Source organism: Oreochromis aureus, linkage group 6, assembly GCF_013358895.1.
Source record: "Oreochromis aureus strain Israel breed Guangdong linkage group 6, ZZ_aureus, whole genome shotgun sequence".
NCBI lineage: Eukaryota > Metazoa > Chordata > Actinopteri > Cichliformes > Cichlidae > Oreochromis > Oreochromis aureus.
The window spans coordinates 42,439,528-42,446,085 of record NC_052947.1 but is presented as its reverse complement, the minus strand read 5'-3'; positions in this window follow the sequence as shown (position 1 = coordinate 42,446,085).

The window sequence follows — 6,558 nt, the reverse complement described above, 5'->3', positions numbered from 1 at the left end:
ATGACCACTCAAAGGAAGATCTCACGCACCTTTCACATGTGGAGGATTTCACAGTCCAAATAAAACTCGTCCAAAGGGTATAGTCCAAACATTCCCAGAGTGTGAAAGAAAATAGGAATGAGAAAATGTCAGTCAGTGATCTGATGTATAACCAGCTGCACGGTGCAGCAAGGTGCAGCACGAATCTTCCATCCATCCATCCATCTTCATCCGCTTTATCCGAGGCCGGGTCGCGGGGGCAGCAGCCTAAGCAGAGAAGCCCAGACCTCCCTCTCCCCAGCCACTTCCTCCAGCTTATCCGGGGAACACCAAATGCGTTCCCAGGCCAGCCGAGATATAATCTCTCCAGCGTGTCCTGGGTCTGCCCCTGGGCCTCCTCCCGGTGGGACATGCCCGAACACCTCACCCAGGAGGCGCCCAGGAGGCATCCTTGTCAGATGCCCGAACCACCTCAACTGGCTCCTTTCGATGTGGAGGAGCAGCGGCTCTACTCTGAGCCCCTCCCGGATGGCCGAACTTCTCACCCTATCTCTAAGGGAGAGGCCAGCCACCCTTCGGAGGAAGCTCATTTCTGCCGCTTGTATCCGCGATCTCGTTCTTTCGGTCACTACCCACAGCTCGTGGCCATAGGTGAGGGTAGGGACGTAGATCGACTGGTAAATTGAGAGTTTCGCTTTTACACTCAGCTCCCTCTTCACCACGACGGACCGGTGCAGCGTCCGCATCACTGCAGCCGCAGCACCAATCCGTCTCCGGCTCCCTTCTCCCATCACTCGCGAACAAGACCCCGAGATACTTAAACTCCTCCACTTGGGGCAGGAACTCATCCCCGACCCGGAGTGGGCACTCCACCCTTTTCCGGCTGAGAACCATGGCCTCAGATTTGGAGGTGCTGATCCTCATTCCCGCTGCTTCACACTCGGCTGCGAACCGTTCCAGTGCGAGCTGGAGGCCTTCACCTGGTGAAGCCAACAGAACCACATCATCCGCAAAAAGCAGAGATGAGATTCTGAGGCCACCGAAGCGAAAGCCCTCCGCCACTTGGCTGCGCCTAGAAATCCTGTCCATAAAAATTATGAACAGAACCGGTGACAAGGGGCAGCCCTGGCGGAGCCCATCACCCACCCGGAACGAGTCCGACTTATTGCCGGCAATGCGAACCAAACTCTTGCAACAGTTGTATAGGGATCGAATGGCCCGTAGCAATGGGCCAGACACCCCATACTCCCACAACACCTCCCACAGGACACCCCAAGGGACACGGTCGAATGCCTTCTCCAAGTCCACAAAACACATGTAGACTGGTTGGGCAAACTCCCATGCACCCTCAAGTATCCTTGAGAGGATAAAGAGCTGGTCCAGTGTTCCGCGACCAGGACGAAAACCACATTGTTCCTCCTGTATCCGAGGTTCGACTAGCGGACGAACTCTCCTTTCCAGCACCCTGGCATAGACTTTCCTAGGGAGGCTGAGGAGTGTGATCCCCCTGTAGTTGGAACACACCCTCCGGTCTCCCTTCTTAAAGATGGGGACCACCACCACCCGGTCTGCCAATCCAGGGTACTGCCCCTGATCTCCACGCAACATTGTAGAGGCGTGTCAACCAGGACAGCCTACAACGTCCAGAGCCTTCAGGAACTCGGGCGGACCTCATCAACACCAGGGGCTCTGCCACCAAGGAGTTGTTTAACTGCCTCAGTGACCTCGCCCCGAAATTGGCGGGTCATTCCCTCATCCCCAGACTCTGCTTCCTCCTCGGAAGACGTGTCAGTGGGATTAAGGAGGTCCTCAGTATTCCTTCCACCGCCTGACAATTTTCTCAGTCGACGCCAGCAGCGCTCCGCCAGCACTATACACAGTGCAGGTAGAGCACCGCTTTCCCCTCCTGAGACGCCTGACGGTTTGCCAGAATCTCTTCGAGGCAGTCCGAAAGTCTTTTTCCATGGCCTCTCCGAACTCCTCCCACACCCGAGTTTTGCTTCAGCCACTGCCCGAGCCGCATTCCGCTTGGCCTGTCGATACCTGTCGGCTGCCTCCGGAGTCCCACAGGCTAACCAAGCCCGATAGGACTCCTTCTTCAGCCTGGTGGCTCCCTTCACCTCTGGTGTCCACCATTTTGTTCGGGGATTACCACCACGGCAGGCACCAACCACCTTGCGGCCGCAGCTCAATGCAGCAGCTTCGGCGATGGAGACGCTGGACATGGTCCATTCGGACTCAATGTCCCCAGTCTCCCTCGGAATGCTGTTGAAGCTCTGCCGGAGGTGTGCGTTGAAGATCTCACGGACTGGGGCCTCTGCTAGACGTTCCCAGCACACCCTCACTACGCGTTTAGGTGCACCGGGTCTGTCCAGCGTCCTCCCCCGCCACCTGATCCAACTCACCACCAGGTGATGATCAGTTGACAGCTCAGCCCCTCTCTTTACCCGAGTGTCCAGAACATATGGTTGCAGATCTGGTGATACGATTACAAAATCGATCATCGACCTGCGGCCTAGAGCGTCCTGGTGCCACGTGCACTTATGCACACTCTTATGTTTGAACAAGGTGTTCGTTATGGCCAAACTGTGATTTGCACAGAAGTCCAATAACAAAACACCGCTCGGATTCAGATCAGGGAGGCCGTTCCTCCCAATCACGCCCCTCCAGCTCTCGCTGTTGTTACCCACGTGAGCATTGAAGTCTCCCAGCAGGACAACAGAGTCTCCAGATGGGGCACCTTCCAGCACCCCCCCCAGGGACTCTAAGAAGGCTGGGTACTCTGAACTGCCACTCGGCGCATAAGCGCAGATGACAGCCAGGACCCGTTCCCCGACCCTAAGGCGCAGGGAACAAACCCTCTCATCCACCGGGAAAAACCCCAACGTACTGGCAGCAAGCCGAGGGGATATTAGAATACCCACCCCAGCCCGCCGCCTCTCACCAGGGGCAACTCCAGACTGAGACAGAGTCCAGCCCCTCTCCAGGAGACTGGTTCCAGAGCCCAAGCCATGCGTAGAGGTGAGCCCGACTATATCTAGCCGGTACCTCTCAACCTCACGCACTAATTCAGGCTCCTTCCCCACCAGAGAGGTGACATTCCATGTCCCTATTGCCAGTCTTGGCAGCCGGGGATCAGTCCGCCAGGGCCTCCGCTCCTGGCCGCCGCCCAGCACACAATGCACCCGACCCCTATGGCGCCTCCTGCGGGTGGTGGGCCTGTGGGAGGATGGGCCCATGTCTCCTCTTCGGCTGTGCCCGGCCGGGCCCCATGGACTAAGGCCCGGCCACCAGACGCCCTCTGGGCACCCTCCCGGGCCTGGCTCCAGGGCGGGCCCCGGTAACCCTATCCCGGGCAGGGTAAACTGTTCCCTCGATATTCTCTTCATAAGGGTCTTCTGAATCGCTCTTTGTCTGGTCCCTCACCCAAGACCAATTTACCATGGGAGACCCTACCAGGGGGCAAAAGCCCCCAGACAACATAGCCCCTGGGATCCCTGGGACACACAAACCCCTCCACCACGATAAGGTAGCGATTCACGGAGAGGGCAGAATCTTCAAGTGGAAAAAAAGGGAACCTCAGTGTCTCTTAGTCCAGGTGGGAAGGTTGGAGGAATCCACCTCAGGAGGAATCCAGCATACAAAAACCTGACCTATCAACAGACAGGATGAGAAGAGTTTAATTACGCTGTTCGTAATTTGTTCGTACTTTGTAATTAAAATACTCAAATTTGCAAAAATAATACATTTCTGTTGTACAAGCTATGCATTGCTGCAATGTTTTATTAAAACAAGTATCTAAGTTGAGTTATTGCATATGCAACAATTAATAACCAAATTATTCAGATGAGTGCAGTTATTCAACAATAAAGTGCAAATGGTATGTGCTCACCGATCTCAGTGTATCACGCTTGAAGACAGCGGTATGGTGTCTCTCTGTAACATACACAGTAATGATGACATTTTAACGTAAATAAAAATAAACATAAGTTGTATTGGAAGCAGAATTAGATGAACTTTCAGGCAACTGATAACTGATAACGAGGGCTAACAATTTAGCTCCATGTGGTGCTCTTTAAAGTGGCTATAAGAGGGACTACGTTTTTATAGACATTTTTTAAATCATTAATCTAAACGAAAAATAAGAGAGGGCCCAAAATGGAACCTTGGGGAACCCCACATACAAGTTTAGCTCTATTGGAATTCTGGTTATTAACAGAGAGACGCTGTTCCCTTTCAAAAGGGTAACTAACCATTTAAGAACAATATTTTCAATTCCAATTTTAATTAGTTTGTTAAGAGAATTTTAAAATGAACTGTGTCAAATGCCTTTGACAAATCTAGGAATATACCAAGGGAATATTTTTTTTTATCATCTAAATCTGTTGTAATCTTATCTACAAGCTCTAGAAGGCCCATGTCTGTAGATATTTTTTTCTATAAATGCATACAGGTGATTATACAATAATGTCCTGATCAAAAGTTTAAGACCACCTGAAAAATTACCAAAAATTATATTTTTCATGGTTGGATCTCAACAAGGTTCCAAGCAGAGCTTTAACATGCAACAAGAAGAAATGGGAGTGAGACAAAACATTTTTTTGATCATTCATTTTATTAAAAACAACGCTTAAACTGAAACAGGCTGTTTTACAGCTGATCAAAGTTTAGGACCACATGCCTTTAAAAGCCCAAATCTGTGCAAAAATGTGGACTCATTGTCATTTCCTGTCAGGTAGTCACACTGTCGTGACATTACTGCAAAGACAAAAAAACGCTCCTTTTTTGAACGTGGTCAGGTTGTTGAATTGCATAAGCAGGTTCTCTCACAGCACGCCATCGCTGCTGAGGTGGGACGCAGTGAGACGCTCATTTGGAATTTCTTAAATGATCCTGAGGGTTATGGAACAAAAGAGTCAAGTGGAAGACCCAAAAATATTCACCAGCACTGAGCCGGAGGATCCAGTTGGCTGTTTGTCAAGACACTGGATGATCCTCGACCCATATTAAGGCTGGTGCGGACTGCAGCCCCATAACCATCTGAGACTGAAGGTCTTCAAAAACAAAACACGTCTTCAAAGGCCTCGTCTCCTTGAACGGCACAGAACTGACCTTTTGGACCAAACATGGGACACTGAAAGGTGGAAGAAAGTTTGATTCTGTCATGAGAACAAATGTAACCTTGATGGTCCTGATGGTTTCCAACATTACTGGCATGACAAACAGATACTACCTGAGGCGTTTTCTACGCCCACAGTGGACTGGGTGCCATAATGGTCTGGGGTGTTTTTTCCTTCAGAGGAACAGTGGAGCTTCAGGAGGTGCAGGGGCGTCAAACAGCTGCTGGCTGTGTCCAGATGTTGCAGAGAGCATCCCTCATGACTGAGGGCCCTCATCTGTGTGGTAACGACAGGGTTTATCAACAGGACAACGTTACAGTACACAATGCTGCAGGACTTCTTCCAGGAGACTAACATCACTCTTTTAGACCATCCTGCCTGTTCCCCTGATCTAAATCCAGCTGAGAACCTTTGGGGATGGATGGCAAGGGAAGTTTACAGAAATGGACAACAGTTCCAGACAGTAGATGCCCTTCGTGCACCCGTCTGTTCCCCCTCACCTCATGGAAACGCTTGCATCAAGCACGCTGCAACGAATTCTTGAAGTGATCAACAACAACGGTGGAGCTGCTCATGACTGAGTTCATGTTTGGAACTTTGATTTCTGTTTTAGGGAGTTTACGGGTGAATTTGGAGATGTGGTCCTCAGCTGTCAGTTTAAGCGTTGTTTTTAATAAAATGAATGATCAACAAAATGTTTTGTCTCACTCCCATTTCTTCTTGTTGCATGTTGAAGCTCTACTTGGAACCTTGTTGAGATCCAACCATGCAAAATAGGATTTTTTGCCATTTTTCAGGTGGTCTTAAACTTCGGGACTGTACTATTATTATTAGACAGATGTTTTGAAATTCTTGTGTAAACTAATTTTTTAAGTACTTTGGAAAACACAGGCAACACAGAAATAGGCCAATAGTTATTAGAGAGGCTAGCATACCCAGATTTGAATAGAGGAGTTCCTTTAGCTACTTTTAAATCCCTATGTACAGTACTTGTTTCTAAAGACAAAGAAAGAACATGTGTAAAGGGTTCAATAATATGTTGTGCTACTTTCTTAATAAGACTAGCTCTTATTAAACGTCTTTCATTTTTAGTGTTTTTTGCAAATCCTGAGTACGAGTTGGAGGGTCAGACACAGCGAAACAAGAATAAATGTGATAAACATCGTTGCAAACAGGACTGGGTGATAAGACAATGTTTTTAGCTAATGAAAGGTCAATATTGGTAAAAACATCACTGAAACCATATTTCTATATATCAAGCAGATTAATGAAATTCTTAACGCCATCAGATGGTTGAGATGGAATAACCTCCAGACAAGTTTCTTTATTCATCGGTTCATTAATGACATTCATGTGTTAACAGTTTTACACATTTTCCTGACTTTTCAGAATAATAATGTTTGTTAGCTTGTTTTAATATTTGAGTAAACTAATTTTTATATTTTTTATAATGTGAAAT